Consider the following 6,495-nt stretch of genomic DNA (forward strand, 5'->3'; position numbering starts at 1 on the left):
CAAAAGAATCAGAAGTGTTTAACGGCACCCGTTGCCCTTGAGATTCTTCACTGTCTACTCCTGAAGATCAGGCTGCTCATTGAGAATATCTCAGGCCTCTCCACCTCTGCCACCACTCATGCCCTACTCTCTGTTCAGTGTGCCCACTTTCTCTCTTTCCTTTCTTGACCTTTACCAGCTTCTCCTAGTGTGGTGGTTACATCAGGATCTAGGGCAATGATTTCTTACTGAGCCATAATGCTGAATCCTGGGACTCACTGTGATAACTCAATGTCTTCCAACATTCAGCCCACAGAGGGCTGTGTTCATTCAGATTTTATTCTCTCACATTGGGAAGCAGATGAGGCTGTTGCTTAGAAAAACATAAGACATGCAGGATAAGCAAGCACAGAATAGATAGATACTGTTCAACTTACTCTTCTTTAGAGAACAATTTTGTCGATGTACTTTCTCTCATTGATGAGGTAAGCATTGCAAGTATAGGATAAAAGAAAAGTTCTTTCAGCTTGCCTTGCTGCTGCTGCTGCTGCTGCTAAATCACTTCAGTCATGTCCGACTCTGTGCGACCCCATAGACAGCAGCCCATTAGGCTCCTCTGTCCCTGGGATTCTCCAGGCAAGAATACTGGAGTGGGTCGCCATTTCCTTTTCCCAGCTTGCCTTAGGCCAAGGTAAAAGGAGACATCTTGGTGGCCAGCCTAGCTCACAAGATGATTACACTGGAATTGGGACATTTCCAATAACCTATCACTGTCAATATTTTACAATATCTAGCTATTTATAGATAAATCTTACTGTATCTATATATCTATGCATCTATCTATCATCTGTCTATCTCAAGATGTACAGAAAGTAAAGACAGGCTTTGTGGCCATGGTGTTCTGGTCACTGTTTAACAACTGGTTTCCCTGGTGGTTCAGACAGTCAAGAATCCACCTGCAGTGCAGGAGACCTGGGCTTGATCCCTGGGTAGGGAAGATCCCCTGTAGAAGTAAAGTCTACAGTCCATGGGGTCACAAAGAGTTGGACATGACTGAGCGACTAAGCATGCATTAGGGAAGAAAACGTTTCCCTGATGTGTTTGCCAATTTCCAAAGTGTGAATACATGCACCATGAACTATTTCAAGCTACCAATGTGATACCACTGAACACAGAATTGAGAAAACATGTGACACAATTAGCCCTTGCAAGTACATTGCTGTGTGCTACCCATTACTGAATAGTTATTTATTAAATGCTTACTACACCCTAGGTAGTGTGATATTGATAATGCAGGAAACAAGACAGACATAGTCCCTGCTTTTGTGACATTTACAACCTAATGGGAGGACAAAAGCTAATTCTCCAGGAATCCAGGCTTCTGTCATCTTTTCCACCTTTAATTCAATTTACTTTTAAAGTATGCCATACAAATTATTTTTATAATTTATGCATATCAATTATTATGCAGATATCTTTTATCCTGCATTATAAACTCCCTCAGAATTTATATATCCTCAAATGATATTCCTTCACTTTGACCCCACCATATTTAGTCAACATTTCATCCATAGTAGACCTCTGTATATATTTATTAAAGAAATGAGTGAGTGTTGGAATGGTTATTGGGTTACTTGGGAGTTTTTTGTATAATTTGATGGCAGTTGGGACATGGGTTGAAGTGGCAAGAATACCCATTAACAAAACCTCTTCCCTCTTAGTTCCTTCTGCTCCCAGGTGACTGAGTTCATTATGTAAGTCAAGCTTTGAGTGATTTCAACCATGCCCTCCTCCTCCACTCAGTTCCAAATAAAAATGAGTTACACAAAGCCCACCAGCAGTACTTTACGAGTGCTAGCAATTGCTACCGTGCATCCTTAATAGCAGCGTAATCAAAAGTTATGATGCATTTTTCTGTAATCACAAGAAATGATACCCACTTAAGTGCTAAGTAAAGCAAATTCCTACCAAAAAAAAAAAAGGCAAAAGCATTTCAATTTTCATTTTGAAATGAGTAAGTCAAAATCAATTTGGTGAAGCAGTTAATAGCAACTGTGTGCCTCTTTCCTGTTCCTAACAGGTACAATTTTCTTTCAACAAACAGCTATGCAGAGGTCTCTGATGCTGCATTAACATGTGTATTCAAACCATCTCACTATTGTGTATTAAAATTGGGTAATAGAGGCCATAAGAGAAACACGAACATGAATCTTAAGAAGCAGACTGATTTGCCAGCATCAAGAACATATACTTAGCAAAAAATAAATATAAATAAACTGGTAAGGAGTTTTTACATGGGGATTTCAGAACACTACAGCTGAAAAGTGCATCCCAAGTGCCTCTGTGTGAGCTATCAGCTGTGCCAAAACCAAGCTGGAGGAGGAAGGAAATATCTTTGTTTGTAAAGAGTATATGTGTGTTGTATATCCTCACTCTTTCCCCCAAAATGAGGATGTCAGCTAAAAAGAGACATGTCAAATATTAATTGGATTGAAAAGACCAACATTCTCCCATTTCTTACACACACACACACACACACACACACACACACACACTATCTTGTCTAGTAAAACTGTAAAAACTGTAAAAAGTGTTGACAAAATATATTTGTCTATTGTAATTATGTGTCCTAAGAAACTGATTTGCAAAAAGAAAAAATTGTAACCTTGAATTATCACCATGGCACATTTTCTCCTATAACTCCTTTATTTCTCTGTCCTTCTCTCTCTCTTTCTGTCGTTAAGTTTTAGGAAATTGTATTGTAAATATATGTGCATGTGTGTATGAGTGTGTGTGTGCCTGTGTACACAAATGTTTGCATTTTATCTTGCAGCAGATTTTAATAAGAATCATTGAAGACTATTAAAAATGCATGTTTTCTGAAGCAACAGGCATTTTTGTTTCTTTGCATTTTTTCACTATATATTTAGTTTAAAATTTAAGCAAGAAAATCACATCGCAGTTGTTAAGATAAAATCCCTAAGATAAACATTCTGAGGTTACTATCCAAAGATAATATAGTAATCCAACACATATTCCCAGTACTGTCTTAAGAGCTACAAAGATAGCTTACTGCACATATGAAATTATTAGAACATAAATTTCTAGAAATGAAGTCACTTCAATGATGCAATGTCCTATTTCTTATTTTTTAGACTTCAAATAAATGCTTCCCAAATTTTCACTAAAGCCGTTGTTGAAATCAATAATGTAGGAGTCTAATCATAAGACTCAATTAATATGATGCAGGCAAAAGCTGGATATTGATCCAGCTGATGTGAAATAACTCACTGAGTGCACTGGTAGCCAAAACACACCTGGAGGAAAATTAACAGGGGCCCTACTTTTATTTTTACCAGTGGGTTATGTTTCCCTATTCACACCCTTGCCCCAGGCATCCAGTCCAGTTTAGAGACAACAAATCTTCATTCATGAAGTTGGACGGATTACTGTGCCATTTTTTTAAAGCATGGACCATACTTTGGATTCAGTATGATAAATATATATATTGAAATTACAGTAAAATTTGCTGAAACTTTGAAGAAAGTGAAAGTGAAGTCACTCAGTCATGTCCGACTCTTTGCAACCCCGTGGACTGCAGCCCACCAGGCTCCACCGTCCATGGGATTCTCCAGGCAAGAATACTGGAGTGGGTTGCCATTTCCTTCTCCAGGGGATCTTCCCAACCCAGGGATCGAACCCAGGTCTCCTGCATCGCAGGCAGACGCTTTAACCTCTGAGCCACCAGGGAAACACAGATAGTTTGTTCTTTTGTAATGTTCCATATTGAAAACTATTCTGGATTTCCTTTTTATCTGAGAGAAACATTCTGAGGTGAAACTGAATTTTAAAAGACAGGTATTTCTGTTGAAAAATATTTTAGAGATGATTCCTATACACAGAATTAAATATAAGAAGGTTAAGAAGAGTATATGACAAAATACTGATGATGATAGGTTATCCCCTATAACTAAGATAAAGATTTTTATCCTCTTTGTGTCCATGGTATGTGTTTTCTGATTTTTCTGTGACTGCTACCAATTACTTGTAAAATAAAACTGAAAATAAATACACAAATATCCAGAGATGTTTTCAATACCAGTAAAACAGACAAGAAGAAGATAACCCAAAGGACAGGCTGAGTGGAAGCCAACAAAAATTATGAAGGCCAAGAGACAACAAAACTGGAAAAATTACCTAAAATGTCCTGGTCACCAGAGGTGGAGGGAGAGAGCTGCAGCCTTGAACCAGTAGGAAAGTGAAACCATTAAAACATTAAGGTTTCAGTCTGTTGTCACTGCCTGCCTTCCTCTGGAACTGTTGCAGATCAGTGATTAGACCAGCCTCACCCAAGAGCCAATATATGTGTCTGGGTTATACCCTGTACTACAGTCTATCATGGAGTATGTGGGAGCTGAAATTCTGTCCACTCTCCACTTACCATGTCTGGTTTCCTGGCATGCGACAGAACACCTCAGACGAATAATCATTTTTTTTTCCTAATCATGGAATAGCATTGGGCAGGTAAATACAATGTGAACCAGTGAGCTGCTTCCATTATAAGATTATCTTGTGCATGTGTGCTGAGTCCTGTACGATTCTTTGGGACCCCATGGACTGTAGCCCATCAGGCTCCTCTGACAATGGAATCTTCCAGGCAAGAATACTGGAGTGGGTTGCCGTTTCCTCCTCCAGGGGATCTTCCAGACCCAAGGATGGAACCCACATTTCCTGCATTGGCAGGTGGATTTTTTAACGCTAGTACCACCTGGAAAGTCCATTAGCAGAGGAAGTGATGCATAATCAGATCAGATCAGTCGCTCAGTTGTGTCCGACTCTTTGTGACCCCATGAATCGCAGCACGCCAGGCCTCCCTGTCCATCACCAACTCCCGGAGTTCACTCAGACTCACGTCCATCAAGTCAGTGATACCATCCAGCCATCTCATCCTCTGTCGCCCCCTTCTCCTCTTGCCCCCAATCCCTTCCAGCATCAGAGTCTTTTCCAATGAGTCAACTCTTCGCATGAGGTGGCCAAAGTACTGGAGTTTCAGCTTTAGCATCAGTCCTTCCAAAGAAATCCCAGGGCTGATCTCTTGGACTGGTTGGATCTCCTTGCAGTCCAAGGGACTCTCAAGAGTCTTCTCCAACACCACAGTTCAAAAGCATCAATTCTTTGGTGCTCAGCCTTCTTCACAGTCCAACTCTCACATCCATACATGACCACAGGAAAAACCATAGCCTTGACTAGACAGACCTTTGTTGGCAAAGTAATGTCTCTGCTTTTGAATATGCTATCTAGGTTGGTCATAACTTTCCTTCCAAGGAGTAAGCGTCTTTTAATTTTATGGCTGCAGTCACCATCTGTAGTGATTGTGGAGCCCAGAAAAATAAAGTCTGACACTGTTTCCCCATCTATTTCCCGTGAAGTGATGGGACCGGATGCCATGATTTTCGTTTTCTGAATGTTGAGCTTTAAGCCAATTTTTTCACTCTCCACTTTCACTTTCATCAAGAGGCTTTTTAGTTCCTCTTCACTTTCTGCCATAAGGGTGGTGTCATCTGCATATCTGAGGTTATTGATATTTCTCCCGGCAATCTTGATTCCAGCTTGTGTTTCTTCCAGTCCAGCGTTTCTCATGATGTACTCTGCATATAAGTTAAATAAGCAGAGTGACAACATACAGCCTTGATGTACTCCTTTTCCTATTTGGAACCAGTCTGTTGTTCCATGTCCAGTTCTAACTGTTGCTTCCTGACCTGCGTACAAATTTCTCAAGAGGCAGGTCATAGGCATCCAATAAATATTAACATCGACATTTTAGGAGTCAGTGAACTAAAATGGATGGCAATGGGCAAATTTAATTCAGATGACCATTCTATCTACTTCTGTAGGCAAGAATCCCTTAGAAAGAATGGAGTAGCCCTCATAGTCAACAAAAGAGTCCAAAATTCAGTACTTGGGTGCAATTTCAGAAACATTAGAATGATCTTGGTTCATTTCCAAGGCAAACCATTCAACATCACAGTAATCCAAGTCTATGCTCCAACCACTAATGCTGAAGAAGATGAAGTTGAATGGTTCTATTAAGACCTACAAGACTTTCTAGAACTAACCCCCCAAAAGATATCCTTTTCATCATAGGGGACCAGAATGCAAAAGTAGAAATTCAAGAGATACATGGAGTAATAGGAGAGTTGGGCCTTGGAGTACAAAATGAACCAGGGTAAAGGCTATCAAAGTTTTGCCAAGAGAACACACTGGTCATAGCAACCACTTTCCTCCACAAGAGATGACTCTACACTTGGACATCACAAGATAGTCAATAGAGGGATGGTATGGGGAGGGAGGTGGGAGGGGGGTTCAGGATGTGGGACACATGTACACCCATGGCAGATGCATGTTGATGTATGGCAAAACCAGTACAATATTGTAAAGTAAAAAATAATAATAAAATTTTTTTTAAAATAAAATAAAATTATGACAGACATATCTCATTTACATGAGGAAGCAGAG

General features: G+C 39.9%; 1 non-coding gene across 1 annotated transcript; it reads right to left on the reverse strand.

Moving 5' to 3' along the window:
* Positions 1 to 3,658: 3,658 nt before the first annotated feature.
* Positions 3,659 to 3,730, reverse strand: TRNAR-GCG (transfer RNA arginine (anticodon GCG)). The gene has a single exon. It is a non-coding gene; the product is annotated as a tRNA-Arg (tRNA).
* Positions 3,731 to 6,495: the final 2,765 nt, after the last annotated feature.

The sequence above is a fragment of the Bos taurus genome, chromosome 3, assembly GCF_002263795.3.
Source record: "Bos taurus isolate L1 Dominette 01449 registration number 42190680 breed Hereford chromosome 3, ARS-UCD2.0, whole genome shotgun sequence".
NCBI classification, from domain to species: Eukaryota; Metazoa; Chordata; class Mammalia; order Artiodactyla; family Bovidae; genus Bos; species Bos taurus.